Raw genomic sequence first — 27,623 nt, 5'->3', positions numbered from 1 at the left:
GTGTGGCCCACTTCCCAATAGGCCACGAATGGCCACAGACTGATATCAGTCCATGATCCAGGGGTTGGAGACCTCTGATCTAAACACCACCACCACCACCACCAACAACAACAACAACAGCAGAAACAGCAATGTAGTATCTCCTTTAGGAAATGTCTCCTTTAGGAATGTCCATGAAGCTGACTTAATTTCTCCTCTTCTTATGGTCATCTCCCTCCAAAACACCTAGCAAAGAGAATTGCCTATAGTAGATCCTCCATAAACACTTACGGAATTAAGCAGAAAGATGAAAACATGTAGAAAATGGTAGGTTAGAGGTGGTGACATTCTTGCTCCCTCCTTTCCTCCTTCTTTTCCTTTTCTCCACTGAACATATTTCTTTATGCCAGAAGTCTCCCTGGGGAACTGATCCTTTGCCTGGAGAGTTACAGAACAGGTGGAGGACAGAGGCAGGCAGTATCCTAGGGGAGCCCAAGCCTGTGTTCTCTTCCCTCTCTGAGCATCTTCTCTCTGAGCATCTTCTCTGCCCTGGCAGCTGTCACTCTTGCATGTGAGGGGAGGGCTGTGTGGGTGTCTGAACCTTTGACAGGCTCCCCAAATCCTCCCCACCCTCACCAGGACACTTTCTAGCTATCCAGAGGTGCCTGGTTCTGCCTCCAGGCCTCTGTCACTGCCTCTCACTATGTCCCACTTCAGACCTTTCCAGGGCAGCTGCTGGAGTTTCCCTTGTGAAGCTTTGTCTGTGTCTCCAGTCCTCAGTGTCCACCCACTGTGCAGGTAGCTGGGTGAGATGGGGTGGCTGGTTATGGGGCTGTGAAGTGGACTGGGGACAGACAGGCTTGTTGCTGGTATCTGGAAGGCAGCCTTGGAGTACGTGGGCCTGGGACAGGCCTCTTGGCTTCAGCACTCCTGGCCTTTGGGGCTGAATGATTCTTGGTCGTAATGCCCTTGCATTGTAAGATGTTTACAGTATCCCTGGCCTTCACACTGTAGATGCCAATAATATTCCCCCAGGTGTGACAACAAGAATGCCTCCAGACATCACGCAGTATCCCCTGACTGAGAACCATGAGCAAGCAGGAGGATTGGGGACTGTGGAGAACAGGTTGTGCCAAGATTCTGGGCAGGAGGGATTCTGGCCTTTCAGAAGCGCTCCAAGGTGGTCGGTGTGGCAGGAGCTGAGAGTGAGGTAGGCACAGTGAGGCCCAAGCTGGAAACTTCTGGTGGCAGCTCAGGCCTCAAAGCTCTTCTTAAAGGCAGAGGGGAGAGTCCCCTGTAAGCTTCAAAGCATTCCCTTGGAGAGCAGGCTGGGGTGATAGTGAAAGGCAGGCAGGAGGGTGGGACATCTTATTGGCTAACTTGGGAGGGCAGATCCTCAGTCCACAGATGCTGCAGAGAATGCGTAGAGGGGCCTAATGGTGTCTTGGAGAGCCAGGCTGCACTGGGTGCCTGATGTGGGCAGGGGGTGCCTGGAATGCTGCAAACACCAGGATTCAAGGGCACGTTGGAGGGTTCTAGGCAGAACAGTGACTCATGATTGTTCCCTCTTAAATGATGATGTGGACTACATTCTTCTGTCCCTCCTCCTAAATTTATATGCTGAAATCCTAACCCCTAAGGTGATGGCTTTAGGAAGTGGGATATTTGATTTTAGGAGGTGGGGCATTTGTTTTAGGAGATGGAGTATTTGATCAGGTCACGAATGTGGAGTTCTCATGAATGGGATTAGTGGCCTTATAAAAGAGATCTCAGAGAGCTCCATCATCTCTTCCACCATGTGAGGACACAGTGAGAAGATGGCCATCTATGAATGGGCAAGAGGGCCCTCTCAAGACACCGACTCTGCCTTGGTCTTGGACTTCCCAGCCTCCAGAACTGTGAAAAAAAAAAGTGTTTGTTGTTTAAGCCACCCAGTCTATGGGATTTTGTCATAATAGCCTGAAAAGATTGAGATAGATGGCCATGGGCCACATAGAGGGTGGTTGGGGGCATAGGGAGATCAGGAGGAGGTGTTGGCCAGGCAGGGAGGGCACGGCCTGCCCCAAGTTCTGAGCTCTTCTTGGTCCTTGGCTTCTCAGGTGTGAGCACCGAGAGGGAAGAGACAGTGGAAGTCTTGCCCTGCTTCCACCCTTGCTCTGGCTTCTGGCTTTAAACCATGGCTGAGTCTCTGCCATCTCCCAGCTCCCCGACAACTGAGTCTGCTTTCTGGGAGGCCGCAATTAGGACCCCTCTGAGACACTGTGACAGTTACTGCCTGCCATGCCCCCGATCCTCTGTTGGGTCTGGTATAGGCCTTTTCCCACCTGGCCTGCTGTGACATCCCCCCAGGACCCACTGCCTTGCCTGGTTGGGGCTGGGGATGGAGTTCAGCAAGATCAGAGTCAGGTGATTTGAGTCTAGCCAAGGTCTCTGGGAAAAGTGGAGCAGGACATCAAGCTCATTCCAGGGCTCCCAGACAGGTGGTTCTGGAGCTACGTTGGCCCTTCTGTGTCTGGGCTGCTCCCCCAGGCTCTGTGGCCCAGTTGTTTAATGCCTTTTCCTATCACCATAAGACGTTATCCTCAAAAATCATTCTCCTAGGAACATGCTGGGTTTATATCCTCCACAGTAGGTACATTTCTCATAAAGTTAGGGGGAGTATTAGTCTGTTTTCATGCTGCTGATAAAGACATACCCAAGACTGGGCAATTTACAAAAGAAAGAGGTTTATTGGGCTTATAGTTCCACATGGCTGGGGAGACCTCACAATCATGGTGCAAGGTGAAAGGAACATCTCACATGGCAGCAGACAAGAGAAGAGAGCTTGGGAAAGGGAACTCCCGTTTTTAAAACCATCAGATCTCGTGAGACTCATTCATTATCACGAGAACAGCGCAGGAAAAACCCACCACCATAATTCAATCACCTCCCACTGGGTTCCTCCTATGACACATGGGAATTGTTGAGTTACAATTCAAAATGAGATTTGGGTGGGGACACACCTAAACCATGTCAGGGGGTGCTGGTTAACATATGCCATATAAACGACCTGTCACCATCACCCTGTCTGGCTGGGTGTCATCATGGGATTTTATCTTGATGAGTGCAGTCCCATGAGTACACAAGCCTCATTCCTCCCTCTTGCCCTGCATCTGCCTCTCCTGTCATTTCTGCCACTTGACCGACCTCTATGAGCGTGCTGGAGTTTGAGATGTCTCCAAACCTAAATGTTCCATACATAGGAAAGGAAGGAAATGCTTTCTACAAGGATTTTTGACTGGCTAATACATTTAGAACCTTATTTTGAACATATACTTTCCAACAAATTATCCCTTTTCTGAACAAAAGTACACACACACACACACACATGCATACACTTCTATACTTTTATATCTGGCATCACTCCTCTCAGGAACATTTCTCAGGTGGCAGGTAGTCCCTGCAAAGAGCCAGAGGTCTGGGCCTGGAGTGAGGGGGACTGGAGTTCCACATATGGCGGTGCCTCTGATTTTCTGGGTGGACATCTGTGACCTATTCTCCTCAGTTCATGTCTCCCTGGGCACCTGAGAAATGTCATGCCACGTCCTGGATTGGCAGCCCGTGCCCATGTCCTGCCCAGTTTGCACACAGGCATTCGTGAGGCAAAGCCGGAGTGTGCAGTGGATGCTGAGTCTCAGGGAGGGAGGGAAGGAGATGGATCAGGGATCTCTGCACCACCTCGTGGCCCTCATTCCTTTTCTGGGCTCTGGGCTCCTGGGTGAGAGAGCAGGGGTCTCAGGAAACGTGGTCCTCAGGGATGGGTCTGTGGGAAGCTGGCACTTTGCCACCTCCAGAATAGCCTGGCAGTAGGGTGAGCAACAGGCCAGCTGTCTCCTCCTGGAGCCAAGTGTCAAAGACTGGTCACCTCTGAGTGCTGGAGGGGTCCCATACCAAGGTTGGCAGGACAGGGCGGGTTTGCAGTACCGACATCTGCTCTTGGAGCTCAGAATCATGCACAGGGTCATGTTGAGCATTTCCACAGCATAAAACGTCACATTCCAGGAGCTGTGAGTGAGTGTGTGTGTGTGTGTGTGTGTGTGTGTGCGTGCGTGTGTGTATGTGTATGTGGTGGGGATTGGGAGGGTCAGGGTCACAGCTGCCACCTCATTCCAGCCAGATGTCTCCCTGCTTCCTGCAGGAACATGGGCCTCCAATGGTTCAACGGAAGGTAAAAATCTAGTGCATGTGTAAAAATCTAATTCTAAAACTGAATTCCAAAAATTAAAAATAAAACACAGGACAAAGACCACAACCAGTCCCTGGGCTGGACCTGAATTGCTTCACTTTTTCTGTGATCTCTGGTCTAGAAGGACGTGGCCAGGCCTGGCCACAACAGCAGGGCCCGCTGAAAGGGCGGCTGGAGGGCTTCCTTGGAGGAGGTGTCTCCTGGCCCACAGCTCTGCAGATTGGGTGACCCCTGAAGAAGGCAGCTGGGGGGCGCCTGGGGCAGCCAGATCACTTCCTCTGGTGGCCAGCTCTGGCCCTGATCCTAGGCCCGCAAGCCTCAGTTTCTTCATCACTCCAGCGATGGGCTGGATCCAACACCCGTGGGCCAGGAGGCTGAGTCTCTGTGAGTGGTAGATGCCGTCTGAATAGGCAGTCTTATTACTCTTGCTGTCCTGTCCTCCCACTGCCGAGGGACCCACCCACCCCACCCTGCACCCTGCACTCAGCCTCAGCCAGGTGCCAGAACGGTCAGCCTAGGTCTTCTTTAAAAAGCAGAACCAGTAGGGCCATGCTTAACCCACCAGGGTAGCTCTGCAGCAGCGAAGGGCAGGCCTTCTTCCTACAAATTATGTCCCCTGCTGGTCCCTAGGTGCTCTGGCCCCAACCTCTGGTACCTGTACTAGAGAGGAACTGTGACAGCCTGGCTCTTCTGAGGACACAGACCCGGGGAGACGCTTCTCAGCCACATTATCACCTTAGCACCCCACCTTGCTCAAGTGGGCTGCTGCTGGGCCCCAAATCAGTGCTGTGGGGATTAGGGAGTCCTGCCTTTCCCTCAGAAGAGGACGCTGAGCCTTCCTGTTCCCATCTTCTTAGTGCATCTAGCACTTCCACAGGTAACTGGAAGAATCAGAAATCGATGATTCATCAAGTGGTGATTTAAACAATAAAGGCAAGGCGGGGACGGATCTAGCCCCCCACCTTGTGATGGAGAAAGTTGGTGTCTGTGGGCCCTTTTGTGCTTTCAGAGAGCACAAGTGGAAAGCCAAATCCATGTATTATGGGTTGGAAATCCCATTAATTGGAGAGGAAATTGAGACCAGATATTAGGAAAATATATGATGGTTTTTATATGAGGGCCAGGAAATCATCAGGGCTGACGCTGGTAATTCCCCTAATGCTGCACGTCCTGTGAGTCATGGGCTGGCTGGACTGACACGCTCGCTCCCTCCCTGCACACCGTCTGTCTCCACTCCAGCCCCGCTCACCCCTCCCGTGTCCAGGCCGTGTCTGCACTGGCACCATAAACCTCCATTATCAGAGGTTTAAAACCGGGCCATAAAAACTGGCTCCAGGGCTGGTACGTGGCATGTAAGGTCTCAATCTGATCATGTTCTTCCCCTTCCAGCTGGGGACTTAAAAAGTGGATTGACTGGGCTGAAAAGACAGCTAATCTGTTCTGAGCGGAGAGGAGGCTGGGGAGCTGCATGTGAGTGTACATGTGGGTGTGAGAGGATAGGAGGCAGGCGGAGCTGTGTGTGAGTGTATGTGTGAGTGTGGGCGGAGAGGAGGCCGGGGGAGGTGTGTGTGAGTGTGTGTGTGTGAGTGTGGGTGGAGAGGAGGCTGGGGGAGGTGTGTGTGAGTGTGTGTGAGTGTGGGTGGAGAGGAGGCCGGGGGAGGTGTGTGTGAGTGTGTGTGTGAGTGTGGATGGAGAGGAGGCCGGGGGAGGTGTGTGTGAGTGTGTGTGTGTGAGTGTGGGTGGAGAGGAGGCCAGGGGAGGTGTGTGTGTGTATGTGTGAGTGTGGGTGGAGAGGAGGCCAGGGGAGGTGTGTGTGAGTGTGTGTGTGTGTGTGGGTGGAGAGGAGGCCGGGGGAGGTGTGTGTGTGTGTGTGTGGGTGGAGAGGAGGCCGGGGGAGTGTGTGTGAGTGTGTGTGTGAGTGTGGGTGGAGAGGAGGCCAGGGGAGGTGTGTGTGAGTGTGTGTGTGTGAGTGTGTGTGTGAGTGTGGGCGGAGAGGAGGCCGGGGGAGGTGTGTGTGAGTGTGTGTGTGTGAGTGTGGGTGGAGAGGAGGCTGGGGGAGGTGTGTGTGAGTGCGTGTGTGAGTGTGGGTGGAGAGGAGGCCGGGGGAGGTGTGTGTGGGTGAAGAGGAGGCCAGGGGAGGTGTGTGTGAGTGTGTGTGTGAGTGTGGGTGGAGAGGAGGCCGGGGGAGGTGTGTGTGAGTGTGTGTGTGAGTGTGGGTGGAGAGGAGGCCGGGGAGGTTGTGGTGTGGAGTGAGAGAGGAGGCCATGGTAGGTGTGTGTGAGTGTGGGTGGAGAGGAGGCCGGGGGAGGTGTGTGTGAGTGTGTGTGTGAGTGTGGGTGGAGAGGAGGCCGGGGAGGAGTGTGGGGTGGGTGGAGAGGAGGCGGGGGAGTGTGTGTGTGAGTGTGTGTGTGTGAGTGTGGTGTGAGTGTGGTGGAGAGGAGGCCGGGGGAGGTGTGTGTGGTGGTGTGTGAGTGTGGGTGGAGAGGAGGCCGGGGGAGGTGTGTGTGTGGTGTGAGTGTGGGTGGAGAGGAGGCGGGGGAGGTGTGTGTGAGTGTGTGTGTGTGGGCGGAGAGGAGGCTGGGGGAGGTGTGTGTGAGTGTATGTATGAGTGTGAGAGGATAGGAGACTAGGGGAGGTGTGTGTGTGAGTGTGGGTGGAGAGGAGGCCGGGGGAGCTGTGTGTGAGTGTATGTATGAGTGTGAGAGGATAGGAGACTAGGGGAGGTGTGTGTGAGTGTGTGTGTGAGTGTGGGTGGAGAGGAGGCCAGGGGAGCTGTGTGTGAGTGTATGTATGAGTGTGAGAGGATAGGAGACTAGGGGAGGTGTGTGTGAGTGTGTGTGTGTGAGTGTGGGTGGAGAGGAGGCCGGGGAGGTGTGTGTGAGTGTATGTATGAGTGTGAGAGGATAGGAGACTAGGGGAGGTGTGTGTGAGTGTGTGTGTGAGTGTGGGTGGAGAGGAGACCGGGGGAGGTGTGTGTGAGTGTACATGTGTGTGAGAATTTGCAAGTGTGGGATTTCCATCTGTGTTAGCATATGGGCATGTGTCAATGTATGAAAGCATGGTGAGACCATGTACAGATGTGTGAATTGTACCCATGCGTGTATGTGTGTGCACATGTACATGTATGCATGTGGATGTATGGGAATGTGCATCTGTAAGCATGTGTGTGAACTTGTATGAGTGTGCGTATGTGAGCCTGTGTGTGAGACCAGGCACAAGAATGTGAATTTTGTGTGTGTGTGTGTGTGAGATACTCATGCGCTATTGCTGGAGTCATCAGGGCCATCATGGCTATTTCACTTATGAGGCAGAAGCCCCAGTTCAGGGTGTGGCTCTTTACTGAGGAAGGAGGAGGACCCAGCCAGTAGGTGCTGCCTACTTCTGGGGGTCTTAGGCTCAGGTGGGTGGGAGCTGAGATGCTGGGATAATGATGGCTTCCCACAGCCAGCTCTCACCACATGCCAGGCACTGTGCTAGGTGTGTGAAAACCCCCAGCTCACTGTGTCCTACTGACTCTGTGAGGGGAGGAGGGATATTATTCGAAGTCCCTAGGTGAGGAAACAGAGCTTCAGAGAGGTCGAGCTACTTCCTTGTGGCCACGCAGTGGGGCAGGTTAAGCACCTCAGCCAGGAGCCGCCATGCTCTGCCACTCTTTGACTTTGGGAGACCACTGAGACCACCCAAGACAATAGGATCATGCCACAGATGGGAAACTGCGCCCAAGAGGGGCAAGCTGTGACTGGGGTTTCCTGGTGGAGTGGCACCCAGCCGCCACCCCAGGGTCCTCCCTGTGCTGTGCCACTGAGTGGCAGCAGGATGGTGGCTGCAGGGTGGGGAGTCACAGGAGCCACTGGGGCTCCCTAGCAGCAGCCAAACCCAGTGTAAGCAAGCTTGGGTGCACAGGCCAGGGCCACTGAGCCCAGGAACAGTGGGATGAAGCATCGGGCTACCTCAGGGATCAGTTCCCCACCCCACCCTGCTCCCCGTCTCTCTCTCTCCTTAATGCATACTACCTCTGAGAGCTCCTGGCTCCATCCCTCAGGAGGGATGGGTGGCATCTCTTCCCTAGTTCTGGTGGGAAAAGTTTCAGGGAAGGAGACTAATTGGTCTGGCTCAGGTCACAGGGTTTTTGGGAATGATGGTGGGAAGTCCCAAAAGGCACCCCTCATTTGGAGAGGGAAGTTACCCCCAGATCAAGGGAAGAGTGTGGGGCAGATGGATGCTGACTGCCTCCCTGGGTATGCATGTTCCTGGAGCACACAGGCCCCCAAAGCTGGGTGTACGTCTCCTCTGGCGTGTGCGGCCACAGGAGCCTAGATTTCCCTGGCTTTGAACCGGTATTCTGGGGAAGGCCAGACACAGGAAGGGCAGAGGGAGAGGCACTAGGAAGAAAGGGTCCTTGCATTTAGCAGAAGAGAATCAAAGTCTGTGTTTGTGAGCTGTAGGGCAGGGAGAAGGGAGCCCTGAGCTAGCACGGGCAGCCTGGCACGGGTCAGGGCCAGCAGGCTGCCACCAGCAGGCTACAGCAGCCTCACAGTGTGCAGCTTCTCCTGGGAACAGGGAGTGTGCTTGAAGGACTGTGGAGTTATTTCCCAAGGAATCAGCCTCTGGTGACAGGGAAGTGGCTGGACGTGGCCCCAGGTGTGATCCTCGCTGTGCTGGCGTCACCAGAGATGTGAGAGAAGGTCCAGAGGCGGTGAGAACCAGGCTGAGCTCACACAGTGCTGTAGGTCCCAGCGGGTTCAGAAAGATGTTCTGCTTCTAGCCCGTGCCCCTCCCCTCCACGGTGGCTCCGGGCTTTCCCCAGCCCCGGCCCTCCCTGGGGAGGACCTGGATCCCGGTGACAGGACCCCAGGCTGTGCTCAGCTCTGGCTCTGCTCTCACCAGGACAGGACAGACATGACACCATGGGTGCCAGCAGTCCTGGGATCCTATTTGTCTCCTCCTTTACCGACTCACATGGGCTGGGCCTTTTACAATGCAGGGCATTTAGGAAAAGCTGCTATAGGATATGAAGGTGCTGAGAAGTTCTGCAGGTCAGAGCCTGGCCAGAGCTGGGGCCCTGCTGTACGTGGCCCTGCAGCCTGGAGCTGGGCTGCTCTGCTGAAGATGGGAGGCGGGAGCTCCCTGCCAGCCACAGAAGCCCAGAGTGTGTGCACGTGCGTATGAAAGAGGGGATAAAGGGCGATTTGTTGGATTAGAAACTGAAATGCCAAATGTAAGCTAGAAGGGGTTTATCTACCTTTTAATGTAATTGTGAGACAAACAATGAAATGTTTACTATTTGCAGGCTGAGCCAGGAATAAAAACCCGATCAAATACAAATGCCTGCTTCCTCTGCCTTCTGCTCTGCCCACGAAGATGACTGATAGGTCCATCTCAGGCTGCCTCCTGAGGCAGAGCCTGGAAAACCTACCTGCTGGTTGCCTTCCAATGAGTTAGCAAACCCACTCAAAGCTCCTATACGTGGGGCCCTGTGCTGGTCAGCGGCTGGAGGAGGCGAGGGAAGGGTGACACCCTCCCTGAGGTCACCACTAACACCTAATGAGACACTGCAGGGACTCCCTGGGGAGGGTCTCGGGCTCCCCAGCACTACCTTCTCCAACTCACTGTATTGGTAGAGCGGGGGCACCTCTCTTTGGAGGGTCCACAGAAATCGGGGGAGGCTGCAGTGGAAGTCCAGGGTCCAGAGGGTCAGATGAGGAGAAGAGATTCTGGAGTGGCCTCCACAGGAAGGGCCCCGGGAGGAAGCCGGTCCACGTGCAGGTGTAAGTCACTCACTGCTGCAGAAGCAACTTGCTGAAGGTGTTGGCCCCCCTGGAGGTTTCAGAGCTCTAGAAGGCCCAGCACCTGCAGCCTGGGGGCTCACCGCCCAGCAGCCATTTTAAAAGTTCATGGACAGCTTCATTCCGAACTTCAAGAGAAACACAAGCCAAGTGCCGGGGCACTGGCTTCTGGCCTTTGGAAGCTGGTCCTAAAGCCCCCCTAGTGCCTTAATGGAGAGCTAGTGCCTCCCACAGGCTGAAGTCATGCTGATACCTATCCAGAAGGCAAGGGTCGGGAGCTCCTTGGGCTGGGAGAGGTGTGGACAGTGCCCCACTCCCTAGAGGGCACTTCGAGAACAGTCTGGCCCCACCGAGAGCAGTGTCTGACCAGGCCTGAGTGTACCTGAGGGGAGGTTTCTAATCCCTCATGCCTGTCTGCCAAGGGAGTCTCAGAGCACCTGGTTTGTCCCCATCAGACTCCTCTCTGAGTGTTCAGGAAGTGGAGTGGAGGGCTTGGCAGACTGGAGGGCTTGGTGGAGTGGAGGACTTGATGGAGTGGAGGGCTTGGCAGAGTGGAGGGCTTGGTGGAGTAAAGGGTTTGGCAGAGTGGAGGGCTTGGTGGAGTAAAGGGCTTGATGGAGTGGAGGGCTTGGTGGAGTGGAGGACTTGGTGGAGTGGAGGGCTTGGTGGAGTAGAGGACTTGGTGGAGTGGAGGGCTTGGTGGAGTAGAGGACTTGGTGGAGTGGAGGGCTTGGTGGAGTAAAGGGCTTGATGGAGTGGAGGGCTTGATGGAGTGGAGGGCTTGGTGGAGTGGAGGGCTTGATGGAGTGGAGGGCTTGGTGCAGGCCCCCATGGAATTCCCGGTCAGGGCTAACCAGGCATTCTCCGAGGCAGCAAGGCACTGGTGCCAGCAGCCAGGCTGTGGCTGGAGGAGGCTCTGCCCTCGGGGAAGGGGGGAGGCCAGCCCGGGGCTGGCTCAGCTCTCGGTCCAGCCTGGTCTCCGGAACTCCAGGTAGGCAGCCCAGGAGCTCTCAAGGGACCATGGATGAGCCTCCTGGGTGTCCCTCTTGCTCCTGTGCTGGGATTTCTCTCCCAGCTTCTCCCTGTCCGGGCAGCTTGCTGCCAGCCTACTTGCTGGCACAGTGTCGATGACAGGTACCACCCCAGGTCCTGGGCTACAGCAGTGAACAGGACAGAGGTGGCCTTCGTCCTCTTGGGGAATATTGGCGAACCCACATTTTCCTGAAGAGCACCCGTCCTCAGAGGTACTCTGGTGGAAAAAAAGTTTTACAATCAAAGTGTAAGAAAAGCCATTCACTGAATGTCCTATGTAGACTAGTGTTCCTCCAAAAGGATTTCTAAGTCCCAATTCCTGGTACTTATAAATAGGATCTTTCTTGGAAATAAGGTTTTTGCAAATGTATTTAAATAAATGATCTGCAGATGAGATAATTCTGGATTGGGAGGGGCACAAATCCAATTAGTGGTGTCAGAAGAGGAAGGAGAGGGAGATTGACAAGTGTTGAAGGAGAGGGCCTCCCTCCCTTAGAGCTTTCAGAGGGAGCTTGGACCTGTGGACGCCTTGATCTTGGACTTCTGGGCTCCAGATCTGCGAGAGGATGAATTGCTGTTGTTGTAGTAAGCCACCTGGCGTGTGGCACTTTGTTGCTGCAGCCTCAGGAAACAGATTTACCAGATGTCCTCGCTGGAGATTGACAGAGTATTAAAGAGACAGAAGATGCTGACAAGTCCCGCCGTAAGGGTTAGACCAGGTTTAACGGAGGTGCTGGAGACTGATATCCCATACCCCGAGCCAAAGCAGAGCCTGAGACAATGGCATATATGTAGATGACTGATTTGGGGGATATGGTCCCCGGAACAGGAGTGCACCCTCAGGAAAGGTGAAGAGGGGAGGAGGGAGACCATGGTGGGCGACTGGAGACCCTCTGGGGCAGCATGTAGAACATGCATTAGAATTGCCCACCTGAGTCGCTGTGAGTTTTAACTCTCCTGCACTTCCCAGGGTGGGTATGCACCAGATGGCTGAGTGGCTTCCTGGATATCCAGGGCAACCCAGAGGCAGAGGCAGAGGCAGAGAAAGCCATGTGGATGGCCACAGAGGCACTGCCAGCACCTCCTTCTGGTTGCTCCTGCAACTGCTGGAGAAAACGGATGAGCTGAGATGTGGTGCAGAGTGCTGTCCAGCATATCAGGTTGCCCACACGCCTTGAAGCCTGTAACACCTTATTTTGGTCATCCCTAGGCATCCATGGGGCATAGGTTCCAGGACCTGCCTTGGTTCCCCAATTCCAAGGATGTTCAAGTCCGTGATATAAAATGGCTTGCATTTGCACATAGCCTACACACATCTTGTCAAGTGCTTAAAATCATCTCTAGATTACTTATGATACCTAATACGATGCAAATGCTACATTGAAAGTATTATGTGGTATTTTTAAAAATTGTATTATTTTTAATTTTCGTATTGCTTTTATTGATTTTTCCCAAAGATTTTTGATATTTTTGAATCTGCAGATGCAGAATGCATGGGTATGGAGGGCCGACTGTATACACTGAAACCCTGACACATGCAGAGTTCTGTGGGGCCCTCTGGAAACACTGGCCCAGGGAATTGTGCATTGATTTGAAAACATGGACTTTATTTGTGGCATCTGTATCATCTCTGTCACTCACTCATTCATCCAATCATTAATTCAGCAAGCTTTCTTCCAGAGGGCAAGCGGCCCTTTTCCTTGTCCTAGCCCTAGAGGGGAGCACAGTCTAGGGCAGGGCTCAGTGCACATAAAGTACTTTCATAAAGGACTAGATAGCACATATTTTTGGTTTTGTGGGCCATATTGTCTCTGTCAGTATTGTAGCCTGATGGTAGCCGTAGTCAATAAGTAAATGAATAGGCTTGGCTCTGTTGCAATTAAACTTTATTTACCAAATGAGAGGTGAGTTGGATTTGGCCTTTGAGCCGCAGTTTGCTGATCTGTGCTCAGAACCCACGGAGATATTAATACACAGCCTGGGTTTCAGAAAGCCCAGAAGATGGTACCATTAATTCTGTTCAGGGAAATCACAGAAGACTTCATGGAAAAGGGGCAGGTCTTGAAGGATTTGCAGGAGTTTGCTGGGTAGAAAAGCAGGGAAAGGCATTCCAGAGGTGACTGCACCTGGGAGAGCACCCTGGATGGCTCTGAGGAGTGATACTTTACAGAAACCGGAAAAATGGAAGTTGAATTTAGTAAGAGGAAAGTTACATTCATAATTAATAAAAATTGAAGGATGATTCTCCGGGAAGTATTTTCAAATGAGACAAGTTATGGGCAGTTTTAGAAGCAGAAGATGGGTGGCAGGAGAAGACAAATCTGTCTTTCTTCCTTTCTTTTTCTCCAGGCTGGAGTGCAGTGGTGCCATCTTGGTTCACTGCAACCTCCACCTCCTGGGTTCGGGACTCTCATGCCTCAGCCTCCTGAGTAGCTGAGATTATAAGCATGTGCTACAACACCTGGCTACTTTTTCTATTTTTTGTAGAGACTGGGTTTCACCATGTTGGCCAGGCTGGTCTCGAACTCCCGTCCTCAAGTGATCAACCTGCTTTGGCCTCCCAAAGTGCTGGGATTATAGGTGTGAGCCACTGTGCCCGGCCAGACTCCTTCTTTCTTGCTGGAACTCTCTCCCCTGGGACCATTCCCTACAGCACTCAGGCCTCAGATGAACCTGGAGGAGGCTGATCCGGGGTCTGTCCAGGACTAGGGGCAGGTGGAGCTCAGATCCCTGACTCTGCATCACAGAACCCACCATGCTGCCCGCCACGGCCACCCTGATGGGCACATGCCCCGTTACCTTGGTGGGTCATGACTACTCAGGGAAGTGTTAGACAGAACCTGCTGGGCCCCATGGAGCTAAAACAATCCAGAACCTATGCCTCTGTGAGGCTCTGATTGGAGAATAGATGCCACCTCAGGAAGTAGCTGCAAAATGTCTTTGGGGGCCTGGAGGCAGGGAGGGGTAGAGAACTGTGGCTATTTTTGCAGTCAATTCACTGTACCATGTGAACTCCCCACTGTGAAGCAGAATCTGAGGACTGACTTGCTGAGAATCTCCCATGGTGGCTCACACCTGAGATCCCAGCACTTCGGAAGGCAGAGGTGGGAGAATTGCTTGAGGCCAGGAGTTCGAGACCAGCCTAGGCAACATAACGAGACCTTGTCGCTACAAAAAAATTAAAAAAAAATTACCCAAGTGTATTAGTCCATTTTCACACTGCCTGAGATTGGGTAATTTATAAGAAGAGGTTTAACTGACTCACAGTTCCTCATGGCAGGAAAGGCCTCAGGAAATTTACAGTCCTGGTGGAAGGGGAAGCAGGCACGTCTTACGTGGCGGCAGGCGAGAGAGCATGTGTAGGAAGTGAAAGGGTAAGAGCCCCTTATAAAACCAGCAGATCTCATGAGAACTCACTCTCTATCATGAGGACAGCATGGGGGAACCATCCCGTGATCCAGTCACCTCCCACCAGGTCTCTCCCTCAATACCTGGATATTACAATTCAAGATGAGATTTGGTGGGGACACATTGCCTGACCCATATTCACCAGGTGTGCTGGTGCATGGATGTGGGAGGATCTTGAGCCCAGGAGGTTGAGCCTGCAGTGAGCCGTGAATGCACCCCGGCACTCTAGCCTTGGTGACAGAGGGAGCCCCTGTCTCAAAAACAAAAAGAGAAAGAGCCTTCCCTCTAAAGTGTCTTCATTTTTCCTACATTCCCACTGAACCTGCCCACAGACCCTTTCTCGGCGCAGCCATTGCAGCCTGGCCTACTGTCTGCTTCTCCTGAACAACATGCTTGTGCGGCTCTTACCCAGAGCCCAGAAACCTTCTGGAAAGGGCAAGCTGGGAGGAGTCTGTCTCTATTTCCTTTCTCTCTCTCCCTAGCCCCTCTCCTGTGAGACCGACCAGGGGAGCTTTCAGGGTACTCCAGCTTCTTCTTTGGGCTACTCCAGGCTTTATCTGTCAAGCGAGGCTCCACTCATGGGGCTGTTGCCCTGGCTAGGTACAGATGGGTCTTGTGCGTGGATGACTTCAGGCAATTCTCACAGCAACCCTGCCAGGTCATCTGCATTATCCCCGGGCTCACATGAAGAAGTAGGTTAAGTAAGGGGCGAGGTCCCCCAGCTCCTCAGTGGCAGAGACAGGGCTGAAACTCAGCTGAGAGTGACCACTGAGTACTGCAGTTTCTTACCCCCACCCCACAGATTGGAAGACTGAGACCCTCCTAGTCAAGTGACAAATTCCCCTTCTTCAGTTCTGCAGTGGTCTGGCAGATAAATGCTAGTTTTTTTTTTTTTTTAATTTTTTTTTTCCCTTCAAGTTTCCATCTGTTCACGCAGTCACCGAATTTATGCATGTTCAGGCGCCATCTGCGACTGCAACCCCATTTCCAAATCCGAAAGCATTTTTCCTTTTTGTACTTAACATGCACGGTGGTACGGCCGTCCAGAATAAATAACTCTTCTTGGATTGCCAAAGTTCCAGGGGCCTCCATGGGAAATTTTCTCTGAGGAGTGGGGGAGGAGGGAAGGATTTTGCTAAACTGAAATTTTGTTTTTCTGACGTGGGCTATGTCTTCTGGCTGACATTTCAGTGGGCTTCCATCTGCTGGCTGCATTTCACGATGTCTCTTTGTTGTCTCCATTGATAACAGAAAATGTGCACCACCACTGAGCTTCTGTGTGTGTGTGTGTGTATGCGTGCGTGCGCATGAGTGCATGTGTGTGCACGTGTGTGAGAGTGCCTGTGTGTGCGTGTGTGTGCATGTGTGACAGTGTGTGTGCATGTGTGACAGTGCATGTGTGTGAGTGTGTGTATGCATTCATGTATGAGTTGCATGCCTCAGGTGCATGCCTCTGAGCCCACACCTCATGTCTTTGAAAGCCCTTCTGTTTGCCCCTCACCTTGAGACCTTCGTGGTCACAGTCACACAATTTGGGACTTGGGGAGAGATGACCTGGCTGGAAAGCTGAAATATGTGGTGACTGCACCGGTCCTGCAACTTCCAGAGCTTCTCCAGAGCTCCTAGAGACCAGAAAATCAGTTTTATTTTAGACTCCGAGAATTTTAGAAATCCTTCAATCTCCAACCTTTTCCTGGAATGCTTAGTAGTTTTCTGACTGTACCATGGCTAGGTTAATTTTCCTTTATTTTTCTCTTTCTCTTTTCTTATAATTTCCTGTTTCTGAACATTCCACCCTGCAGGTGGGGGCAGGGAGGGGGCGGCAGACATCCCTGTAACCCATTTTTACAAGTGAAGATGCTGAGGGTCAGAAAGGTGAGGTGGCTTCCTCTGTGTTCAGGGCCACCATATTCTGTGGATTCCACCTCAGAAATGTCTCCCAGATCTCCCAGAGCATAAGAAGAGCTTCCTCACAAACCCACCTGCTGTAGTCTGAGTTTCTGGGTCTCCTGAAAATTCACATGCTAAGGCCAGGCATGGTGGCTCAGGTCTGTAATCCCAGCACTTTGGGACGTCAAAGCAGGGGGATTGTTTGAGCCCAAGAGTTCAAGACCAGCCTGGGCAACATAGTGAGACCCCGTCTCTCCAAAAATAAAGATAAAAAATTAACTGGGCATGGTGGTGCGTACCTGTAATCCCAGGTACTTCAGAGACTGAAGCAGGAGGATCCTTTGAGCCCAGGAAGTTGAGGCTGCAGTGAGCTGTGATTGCGCCACTGCACTCCAGTCTGGGTGACAGGACAAGACTCTGTCTCTAAAACAAGCAAAAAAATCTGACATCCTGGTCCTTAAGGTGATGGTTTTAGGAGGTGGGGAATTGGGGGGTGATTAGGCCATTGGGGAGGAGCCCTCATGAATGGGATTAATGGATTAATGCCGGTTTTGAAGAGGCCTGAGAGATTCTTTGCTGTTTGGTTAGAGTGAGAAGACTGCCATCTGTGAGGAAGCAGGGAGTCCTCATGCAATACAGAATCTGCTGGGGCCTTGATGTTAGACTTCCCAGCCTCCAGGTGTGAGCAGTAAACTTCTGTTGTTTACAAGTCTCTCCTAGTCTCTGGCATTTTGTTATAGCAGCCCAAATGGATGAAGACAACACCTGAATGAGCCCGTTCCTAGGTCCTTCTCCAAGTCTTGGCTTGGTGTTTGCGGCTCCCCCTGCATTGAGCAGCAGAATGCAGCATCTAAGAGGACCAGCTTTGACAGCAGAGAGACCTGGGCTTGAAGAATTCTAGTTCTGTGACTGGACACGGCCTGTGCTTTCTGTCTGGACTATTTCTCTCGCATCCGCCCTTGGAAGCAAACTCCTATTCATCCTTCAAGACCCAGATGTAAGATGCCTCTTCTTCTAGAAAGCCTATCTGGCCCTCCATGGGCCACATGTGCAGGCTGAGCCATCTGTCTCTGGGCTGGCTTCTCTTCCCTGTGTGCTCCCCAGGTCAGAGGCCGTGTGGCTCTTGGGGGCCCACGGAGCTGGCAGCAGTGAACATTGGATGGATGGATTGTCATTTTGTAGCAACAGGAGCCTCCTGACTCCCACCCATGCCCCCACAATGGGTTAGTCTGTAGGGCCCAGCCCTTTGTGTGGGCGCTCAGCACAACATGGTCACCCGCTAGCCCTGGTCAGGCAGCTTCTCCTGCAGCAGGGAGTCCAAAAGCATCCAGATGCTTTAACTACCACTGGCCAGGCCCTGTAGGAACCCAGCTCAGGGAGGAAAGACAAGGCATGTCTTTTCTCCTAAATGGGAGCTAACGAGTGTGGTTCCCCAGCTGCTCACTGTTGTCAGGGCTGTGCCCTGTCAGCTGGAGGCTCAGCCCGTGACTGTCTGTGGTGGGGCTTCTGGGGGGACGGGGTGACCTGCGGAGTGCCCAAACAGTCTCCACTCCTGGCAGAAGGCCTGTGCACTAGGCCCCCAGCAGAGACATCAGGAAGGAAAGAGCACCTGTGCTCTCCCCACCTGTGCTCCTCCCTCCCTGCGGGCAGGAAGGATCTTGCTCTGCCTTTGCCGGAGGAGATCCTTCCTGGGAGCCTCTACACAGCCAGGCTCTGCAGTGTGGGCTCAGGCGTGCACTGAGGGCGGCCCCTTCACAGCATCCTCAGGAGCTCAGGCATGTGACGGTGCTTGGGGTACATCTTTTGGCTACAGGTCTGCCCTTTCTGGACCATGGCACTGGGCGTAGCTCCAGGGACTCCACTCCTTACAGAACAAAGGGAGGGGAATTATCCTCATTCAACTCCAGCCCAGTGAGATGCCTTCACGTCTCCCCTCTAGGAGTGCCTGGGCTCCCTAAAGCCTATGACACAGGGGACATCCTGGCTCTGTCCCTTCATGAATGTGTGTCTTCACTCTCTGAGTCTCAGTTGTCTCATTCACAAAGTCAGCATGATAATAACCACACTTGCCTGGGTTCTTGTGAACAACAACAAAAACCAAACAAAACCATTATGCAGAATGGAAAAGCTTTGTCAGCACACAGCACTGTCCTTATAGAGGCGAGTGGCCGGGTACCCACTGCGTGGAGCCCCAGGGATGTGCTGGCCACCACAGGCAGGTGGAGATAAACTTCCTCCCGCTTCTGCTCACGGGATTTGATGTTGTGGTGAGGGAGGGGACAGACGCTCCATAAGTGATCCCGGGCACATGTCATTCAGCCAGTCTATGTGCATTTCGGGTCTCTAGGGGCCAGAAAGTGGCTGGGTATTTCACTCCCACCCCAGGAAAGATGAGACCACAGCGGGGCGAGACGCAGGGAGTGGGCTGTCGCTGGGAGTCACAGGAGTGGGTTCTGATTCCAGATAGGCTTGCTGTATCTCCTTGGCAGATGCCATCTGGATCCTTAGGGGCTGCAGGATGGATGGCAACAAGGTCTGGACGTCACTGTGCAGTGAGGGGGGGCCTGGTCGGCCGAGCCATTGCCTGATGGAGATACCAAAAAGGGGCCTCTAGACAGGGAACTGCGGCTCCTCCCCATTCTGCCATCCTCTTATGGTCCAGGGGTATGAAGCCTTCCAGTCACACAATCTCAAGGACAGAACTTACCATATTGGTCCTAAAAGCCTCCCCCTGTACCACCACCCCGCTGCAAAGATTAGGTCCAACTCTCTGAAGGTTATTGAGAAGGAGAGGCAAGTGCCAAGGGCTCTGGATTTTGTATCTGGGAGACCTTGGGCTGGTACCTTCTTCTCACTGGGCCTCAGTTGCCCCCTGAGTCACATGAGAGGGTTGGACCAGACGGTAGCAGGCTTTTCATCTGTGACTTGCTTGTGACCATCAAAAAAAGGAGAAACATGTTAAAGCCTTGCCAGTCATCATTTTCCAAGTTTCCCCTGGATTTTTCCATCAGAAGACAAAACGTGATTAGACCATATGTTAGGCTAATTGTTCCCCAAACAGAATTCAAACATTCGAATCTGCTTGCAACAGAGAAGGGCAGGAAAGAAATGGTGTTGCGGCGGGGTGGGGGTGGGGGTGGTAGGGGCTGGCTCTGCCCCTGGGATGTGCTGCAGGGGTACCCTTGCCCTTGGGGCCATAGGGCTGCCTGGGGAAGCAGGAGGTCTGTCGAACTGTATGAAAGGTCAAGGCTGGTGGGCCATGGTTATAAAGTCCACCCACCCTCTCACCCTACAGGTAACAGCAGAGCACTCAGCTCAAGCCTGGCCCGGTCCTGGGTGCTGGGAACCCGAGGATCAGGGAAACAGCTGAGGTCCTTGCTGCTGCGGAGCTCCCAGGCCAGCAGGAGAGACAAGTGTCAGGATGGAAGGGGCCACACAGGGGCTGGGGGTGCCAGGTGAGGGTTAGGGGAGGCCTAAGGGATGGGGGGAGCCAGGTAACAAGGAGGAAGGGGCAAGTATTTCTGGAAGAGAAGGCAGACAGTGTGAGGGCTAGGGTGGGAGCAGTGTGGCCATCGGTCCTGTAGAAGGCTTGTTGCATCAGGACTAGAGGGGTGCTAGGGAGAGGGGCCCAGGGTTGGGGGCTGGAGAGGTGGCTGGGGGTCCCATCACCTGTGGCAGGTGGGCTGCCTTGTCTAGGCCCTGCAAGTGATGAGGAGGGGCTGACAGCCTGCAGCGGGGGATCTACAGGACACCTCTGGGCTTCTGTCCTGGCTCTGTGCCTTCCTCTGATGTGTGGTCAGGTACACAGAAGAGGTGCACCCCAGGGAGGGCCGTGAACCAAGTTATTCCTCAAATCCTTTTTTTTTGCATTTATTATTATTTTTAGTTGACCACAATAATTCTACACATTCATTAGGTACAGTGATATTTTAATACATGTAGAAATGTGTAATAATCAAATCAGGGTAATTACCATATCCATCACCTCAAACATTTATTATTTCTTTGAGTTGGGAACATTCAAAATTCACTCTTGCAGCTATTTGAAAATATATGATACATTGTTGTTAATGATAGTCATCTTACAGTGTTGTAGAATACTAGAACTTATTCCTCCTGTCTAGCTGTAGTTCTATAGCCATTAAAACATCTCTGGCTTTCCTCCCACCCTTCCCTGCTTCTAGTCATCACTATTTTACCTGTTCTTTTTTTTTGTTGTTGTTGTTAGAAACAAGGTCTTTCTTGGTTACCTAGGTTGGCATGCAGTGATGTGATCATGGCTCATTGCAGCCTCCAACTCCCAGGCTCCAGCGATCCTCCCGCCTTGGCCTCCCCAGTAGCTGTGACTACAGACATGCATCCCAACACTACCAGCAAATTAAAAAAAAAAAAACTTTTTGTAGAGACAGGGTCCTGCTATGTTGCCCTGGCTGGTCTCGAACTCCTGGGCTCAAGGGACCTCCTACCTCGACCTCTCAAAGTGCTGGGGTTACAGGTGTGAGCCACAGCACCCCCAGCTTGCTACTTCTATACAATCGACTTTTTCAGCTCTCACATGAGTGAGATCATGCGCTATTTGTCTTTCTGTTCCTGGCTTATTTCACTTAGCATAACATGCTCTAAACCTCCTTGCTACCAAGAATGATCACGGAGAGGTGAGCGGATAGATAAAATGTGGTATTAATATACACACAGTGGAACACTTCATCCAAATCCTCCTGTTGCAGGCTCAGGGAGGTGAGAGGGTGGGGAATTGATGCCGGTACTGGGGAGGCAGCAGCGGAGGCCGGCTCAGAACCCATACCTGTGGTCTCCTGGCTCCCCGTGGCCCCCTCTTGAGAGCACTGGGCTGCTACGTGCACCCTCTGGTGTGGAGCGGCTGCCGCAAGTGGCTTGAATGGAGAGTGCGGGGGAAGGAGGGAGCATCCACCTCTGGTCCAGGATAGAGGAAAGTGAGGCAGTCCTCAGCTACACGGAGTTTCCCCAGCAAGGCAGGGCCTAGGCTTGGCAGATGCGGCGCCAGAGGAGTCTGAAGGGAGGCAGGCGCCCGCCAGGCCTTCCAGGGATGGGGCAGGAGGGTCGGGGGCTGGGGTGGGGGGCACTGCAGGCCTAGGAGCAAAGGCTACAGATGAATCTGGTGACTGAAAAACGTCAGGGAACAGGCGTTCGAACAGCCCCGCCATGGCAGATCGGGGACCGGGAAAGGCTGGGGATGGCTCAGGGGCCTGTCTGCCAGGCTGCGCTGCCTCTCCCCCTCCCGTTAGCGCTGTCCCACCCCGCTGGGCGGCGAGCTGGAGGAGGGCTGACAGATGCATTTAAATATGGCTTGGTTCAAAGAATGAGCTTAATTAGGCATTTAAGCCCGTGGTTGTGAGTCCAGAGTTTTCCGATTTGGCGTGCGGTCTGGAATGTTGTGGAGATCGTTTACAGAGGAGTAGCCAGAGAGTGGAAAGGGGTGAAGCAGATGGTCACATTGTTAGGCCTTACCCGCTCCTCCCAGAGGGAGAGCGGAGGTCCATTCCCCTGGCCGCTGGGCTCAAGCGGTGCCGCGCCTCACTGTGCGGAGCTCTCAGTCCAGGGCCTGGTCCTGGACCCAGGACAGGGAGAGGGTCCAGACCTCCGGCACGCCCTGGGGTCTCCCAGAAGGTCAGGCTGGGAGGGCCTGCGCCTCTGTGCTCCAATGATCTGGGGCCATTGTCACACAGCAGGGAGCCTCTTAGTGACCTCTGCTGCACAGACCGCAGCCTCCCGGCACCGCCCCCTCCCCAAGCTGGACCTGCCTCCCAGGGACCCCCAGCCACTACCCAGGACAGAGGGAAGGCTGCAGCATAGTATCTTGGTCCTGGGCTCAGAGGACATCAAGAGCCATGGCTGGGACCTAGAGGGTTTCCAGGAGGTGCGAGTGTGGTCAGGGAGGAGAGTGGGTACTCCTCGGCAGAACTGTGAGTGGCCTCCTCGCCCACAGGCTTGGTCCTCTCTGCCCTGGACCCCCATTTTCTTCTCCTCCTTGTTCCTGGGTTGCCCCTTCCTGTCTTTTCTCTCAGGATCTCTCTTCTGCCTCCCTTTCCATTACTCTTTGCCCGCATTGCTGCTTCCTTTTCTCTGCCTCTCCCAGTCTCTGTAGCTTCAGGCCAATCCAGGCCCATTGTTTTCTCCTTCCTGTACCTCCCAGCCTGGCTTCCAAGCCCTTTCCACTCAGCCCTCCCCTGAAGCATGTCCATGGGCCTCTCCCCCCGGCACATTTCTGCTTCCAACCTTTGCTGGCCCTGAACACCCTCCCACTCCTCTCTGCCTGTCCACATTCACACGTTTCTGTGCCCCCACTTCTTGCTTCCTGGCATCCTTCTGGCAGGGCCAACATGCCAGGCTCTGAGGAGGGGGACTGTGCACCCGCCCAGCGGCACCTGCCACCCTGCAACACCCACCCAGCAGCACCTGCCTCTCCCTCTGAGAGCAGAGCAGTGTATCCACCATCGTCCTGCACAAAGACAGCTCCCTGCTGAGGAGGCACTTCGGTGCCCTGGTTAAAATAATGACCCCCATTCAGTGGATGCACAGATTCCAGTAGGCCCCAAGAGGCAGGAATGAAACACTGCAGAAGCCCAGAGCTGGAGGCCTCCTGGGGAGTCAACGGGGGCCCAGCCTCCTGCTGCCGGCTGAAAGGGGAGCGCTTGGAAGGCGGGCTTCATTCCCTCCAGCGCAGCTCAGCTCACCAACTTACCTGTGCTGCTAAGGAAAGCTATGCGCCTCACCAGCAACGCACTCAGCTGCTGCCACCCGGGAGGGCTGCCCAGGGGCGTGGCTCATGCAGCCCGACCCTGACCCTGGGCCCTTCCATCTGGGGCTTGTAGCTGAACCTACCCTAGCTCTGCTCATGCGTGGCATCTCTGAATGAACGGTGCGATGCTCTCTGATGAGTTTCAGCCACTCTGAGAGGGCCTGCCTCCCCCTGAGGTGCCTTCAAAGGCCTCATGGAGGGCAGTGTGGGCACCACAGAGCGCCCAGGCTGCTTTGAGTGGGAGCACCGCAGATGCAGCCCTGATCTAAGACCCGCTGGCTGCATTGTGACAGGGCGGGGCCAGGGGGCAGACAGACAGAAGTTTGTTTTATTTACACAGACACTCTAAGATACAGGACGCTGAGTTCCTGGTGAAAGAGACGCTGCCTTTGGCAGGGCTGAGACTCGCCAGAGACGGGACCCACCACTTCTGGCTTGGGCAGGAAGGGTCTCTGGGGCTGTGGCTTGGGCAGGGGGCAGCCCAGGGTGCACCAGGCCCAGCCTTCCTTCTCCAGGGCGCTCACGTCTTCCAGGGGCCACCTGTTACCTGCCACTTCCTGGTGCCTCACAGGGCCTGAGTTGTGAATCGGGGTGTTTAGATCACCACCTGCTTCTGGGGACTGTGCAACTCCACAGGAAGGCAATGTTGCCTCTTATCTACCAGCCCTGTTATGAGTGGGAGGGGTCCTCTGGCCTCCATCACAGACAGAGGGGCTGAGGCTCAGAGTGGGCACGCGTCCAGGTGCAAGCCTGGAGAGCTGGATGGGATGGAGGGATCCGGTGACGGCTGTGCTGGAGGGCAGCCTCTTTTTCTGCGATTTGGCTGTGGGGTGGCTGGGAGCGCAAGGCAGTTCTGAGGATGGGTGGGCAGGGTTCCAGCTGCTCAATCTGTCACTGTAAATCAGTGCTCCCTCGATGTCACTGGGCTTCCGAGGGGTCTGCTGGAGGGGCCGGTGCCTAAGTGAAGGGGGAGGGGACCAGAGCCAAGGGGCTCTTGGGGGGACTCGGTGGGTACCTCCTGATACCTGATGCTGAGGCCTCCCAGGAGTGACAGGTGTCCTGCAAGCACAGGGCAGGGGCCGCTCTGCACCTCGGCTCTGTGCTCATCCATGGTTGGGTCTTGGCTAAGTTGTTTAACTGCCTTGGCCTCCTCCTGACCTATGAGAGGCTGACCATCACATCATAAGTGAGCTCCTTCACTTAGCCACGCCTGGCCCACAGGAAGTGCTCAGCAAACAACTGCCATCCCTGTCATTGATATTCTCACTAAAGGCTCTCGCTGGGCACTGACAGAGCCACCGCTGGGCCCACAGCAGCTCTCATTTGGACACAAGTTTGGCTCCAGCCCATCTTAACTAATAGCAGAAGGAGAGGAAAGAGGCTGCCTTACAGCGTGATGGATGAAGGTTAGATACATAGGGGACTTTCCGACGGGGTGGCCCTCTAAGAAAGATCCCATCCAGAGCTCTTTGAATGCAAGGGGGGTCATGGTGGGAGGAAGGCCAAAATGATCGAGGTGTACCCCCCAACACCCAGTACCCCTTTCTACACCAGGTCCTCCTCAATGGGAAAGGTGAGATGCACTCAGGGTCTGGGCAGCTCCCTGGAGGCTCCTTTGTCTTAGTTGGGACAGGAGGGCATTTGAGGAGGGCCAGCTCCTATTTGGCTCCAGCTGCGCCCCCACCCTGCAGAAGCTGGCCAGGCTCGACGGTGGGGGTGAGGCTTTTGGAGATGTCTCAGCCAGGGGGAGTGGGAGGAGGGCGGGGTGGACAAGCTGGCTGGTCTAGAGCAAAGTGAGCTCCAGAGAGCTGAGTCAGCATCGGGAGCAGGCGCTCAGCCAGTGGGCACCTGTACTCTGGCCCCGCACCCCTTAGGCACTCCATCGTGGGATTCCTGATGTCATCTATTTTATCACGCAGAATATGGGGGGTCCTGGGAGGAGAGTCTGTTAACACCAGGCCTGGCAGCAGGCTCCGGAGGCCCCTGTGAGTTCTGTGTTCTGGACACACGGTGACGCAGCTGGAGGCCCCTGTGGGGTGGGGCCGGGGGGCGCAGAGAGAGGCGTATCTGGCTTGGGGTCCTGGTGACCATGCAGAGCGTGAGCTGGGCACCACCTCCTCCGCTCCACTCTGCTGCCTCCCACTCTGGGCTGTCTGGAAGCTTAATGGGCATGGGGCTTCCCCAGGGACCCAGAGAGGTTGCGTGACCTGTGCAAGGTCACAGAGCCTGCTAAGACCAAAGCCAGAGGCGAGCTCCCACCTTAGAGAGACTTGAAGCCGCTCCCACTCCCCCGGGCTCTGTCTGTGATGACCATGCATCGCCAGAGAGATGAAAGAGCAGTGCCCTGCCTCCTGTTTCTGTCTCCCTATGTGAGAAACACGTTTCTCCTCCTACTCTCTGTCATCCCCAGAGACACGGTTTAGTGTGTGGGAGGCACTGGCGTGTGGACTCAGTTTGTGGTGTGGTTTTGTTACTGTTACTGTCTCCTGCTGGTGACAGGATCCCAGGCCAGCAGCATGGAATTCTGCCCATCTCCCCTACCCGGAGGTCAGGCGAACTTCCAGGCCAGGCTGTGTGGTTACCAGTGCTGCTGTAGGAGTCCATGAGAGCCTCTCAGGGGCTGTGTCTCCTGTCCTTTTTTCCCTTGTGCCTACTAGGAGCTCCTTGAGAGCAGAGACTGTGTGACTCATTGTAACCCCAGGGTCAAGCACTCAGCACACTGCAGACCCTGTCCCCACCACGCCCACATCTGCTTGGCACTCGTCGTTCCCATGTCCACTGTGGCCCTCTCTCCCAAGGGCCTCCTTTGGAACAAGAGTGGGCTTGGTCTGTGTGGGGCAGCCCAGGAGTTTTGGTGACTCCATGTCCCCAGGAGCCAAGGATGGATCAGAGCAGGTCCATGTGTCCTCCAGTCCTCCTGCCCCTGGGGAGACAGCCTAAGGCCTGCCCTGCCCACCTCCCCAGTATGCCCTCAGCAGCAACCTGCTCATTGTCACACCTGTCGTGGCTGCTGTCCCTTTCCTCCCACGTGGGTGTTTCCCAGGATCACCGTCTACACCGCCTGCTTGGATCCAAGTCCTTACTGCAGGGTCTGGCCTGGGGAAGTTTGCAGAATGCTGGGGGATGAGTGTGGGGCTCAAGGGACAGGCATGTGAAAGGAAAATCCGATCTCAGGGTCCCAGACTCGCTATGCCAAGGGCAAAGGGAAGCTTGGGAACTGAGTCCTTTTTTTTTCTCTGAAGAGACAGCTGCAGTGATGGAAGGCCACACTTCTCCCCAGGTGGCTTCCCTCACAGATTACTCACAAGAAAGTTCCTTGTGGGCCCCCAGACCTTCCAGAATCCATACGCCCCCTCTAAACTAGCCCTCAAATGAGTTCTGTGGAATCTCACCCTGACAACGTCAATGACCGGCTCACCTTCACAGCTATGGGACAAAGACGGGCTGTGACATTCCTCCACCCACCCTGAGACGAATGCGTCTGGCTTCTTCCTCTGCTCCACGCTTTACCTTATTTTACTTTATGTAAGGTGCAGATTTACTGAGCACAAAATGAATGCATAATTGACTGATCCTCTACCTTCCTGCCACTGCAACAAGTGGACTCAGTGAGCACTAATCAAAGCCTCAGAAGCACATGACAACTCCCCTCACTACCTACCAGCCCTTTTTCTTTCTTTCCTCCTTCCCCTCCTGCTGCTCTTTCCCCTTTAAAGATCGAAGTCCTCCAAACCCTCTTTGGAAAAAGCACAGGCCACAGATCCTACTTGCATCTCTTTTTCCTGGGTGTGTCCTCAACCTCAGCAGAATACACTCTGAGTTGACTGAGACCTGTCTCCGTTGCTTTATGGTTTACAGGCACCTTGAAGAAGCTCCCGCTCTATGGGGCCGGTGGAGGATGGCCCTTCTGTGCACGAGGTCCTCTTTAGCCTCAGGAGGCCCCTCTGACTGGGGCGTGCCCTAATGTCTGAGCACAGATGCCCAGCAGCCTTCTCAGTTGTTCCCAGCAACTGCAGGGGTTGGCTTTGTCCTCTGTTCTGTCCATGCAAGTGTTCTAGAAACCTGGTGTCTTTTGGGGAGAACACAGTCATCTTGTTTTAGAAACCGTCTTCCCCAAGGAATCGCGGATGACAGTGAGCCTGGCTGTGCTGCCTCCACTGGGGAAAATTCTGTGGGGGGGTAAATCATATCACTATTGGCAGGGGACACTCCAGGCATTTCATCATTCTGGCGGATGGGCTCAGGTACAATTACAGAAGGCTACCTCAGGCTTGGAGATCGATAGGCGAGGGAAAGCAATCCTTAAAAACAAAACCAAACAAAACAGGAATTGCAGATGCATTTTCAATTAGATTGACTAAGCGGATGCCGGTACCTCTGCCTGTGGAGAGAGGAATTTATGTCTTGATGTCGTCCAGCAAGTCCCATCAGTGGAGAGCACAGCCTGTCCTCAGTCCCTTAACACCGGCTTGGAAAACAGCCGCAAGCATCAGGGAGCTGGAGGAGGCCAAACTCACAGTTTCCG

This window comes from Trachypithecus francoisi, unplaced genomic scaffold (assembly GCF_009764315.1).
Source record: "Trachypithecus francoisi isolate TF-2019V2 unplaced genomic scaffold, Tfra_2.0 Lachesis_group12, whole genome shotgun sequence".
Lineage (NCBI taxonomy): Eukaryota > Metazoa > Chordata > Mammalia > Primates > Cercopithecidae > Trachypithecus > Trachypithecus francoisi.
Note: the sequence above shows the minus strand (reverse complement) of the source record.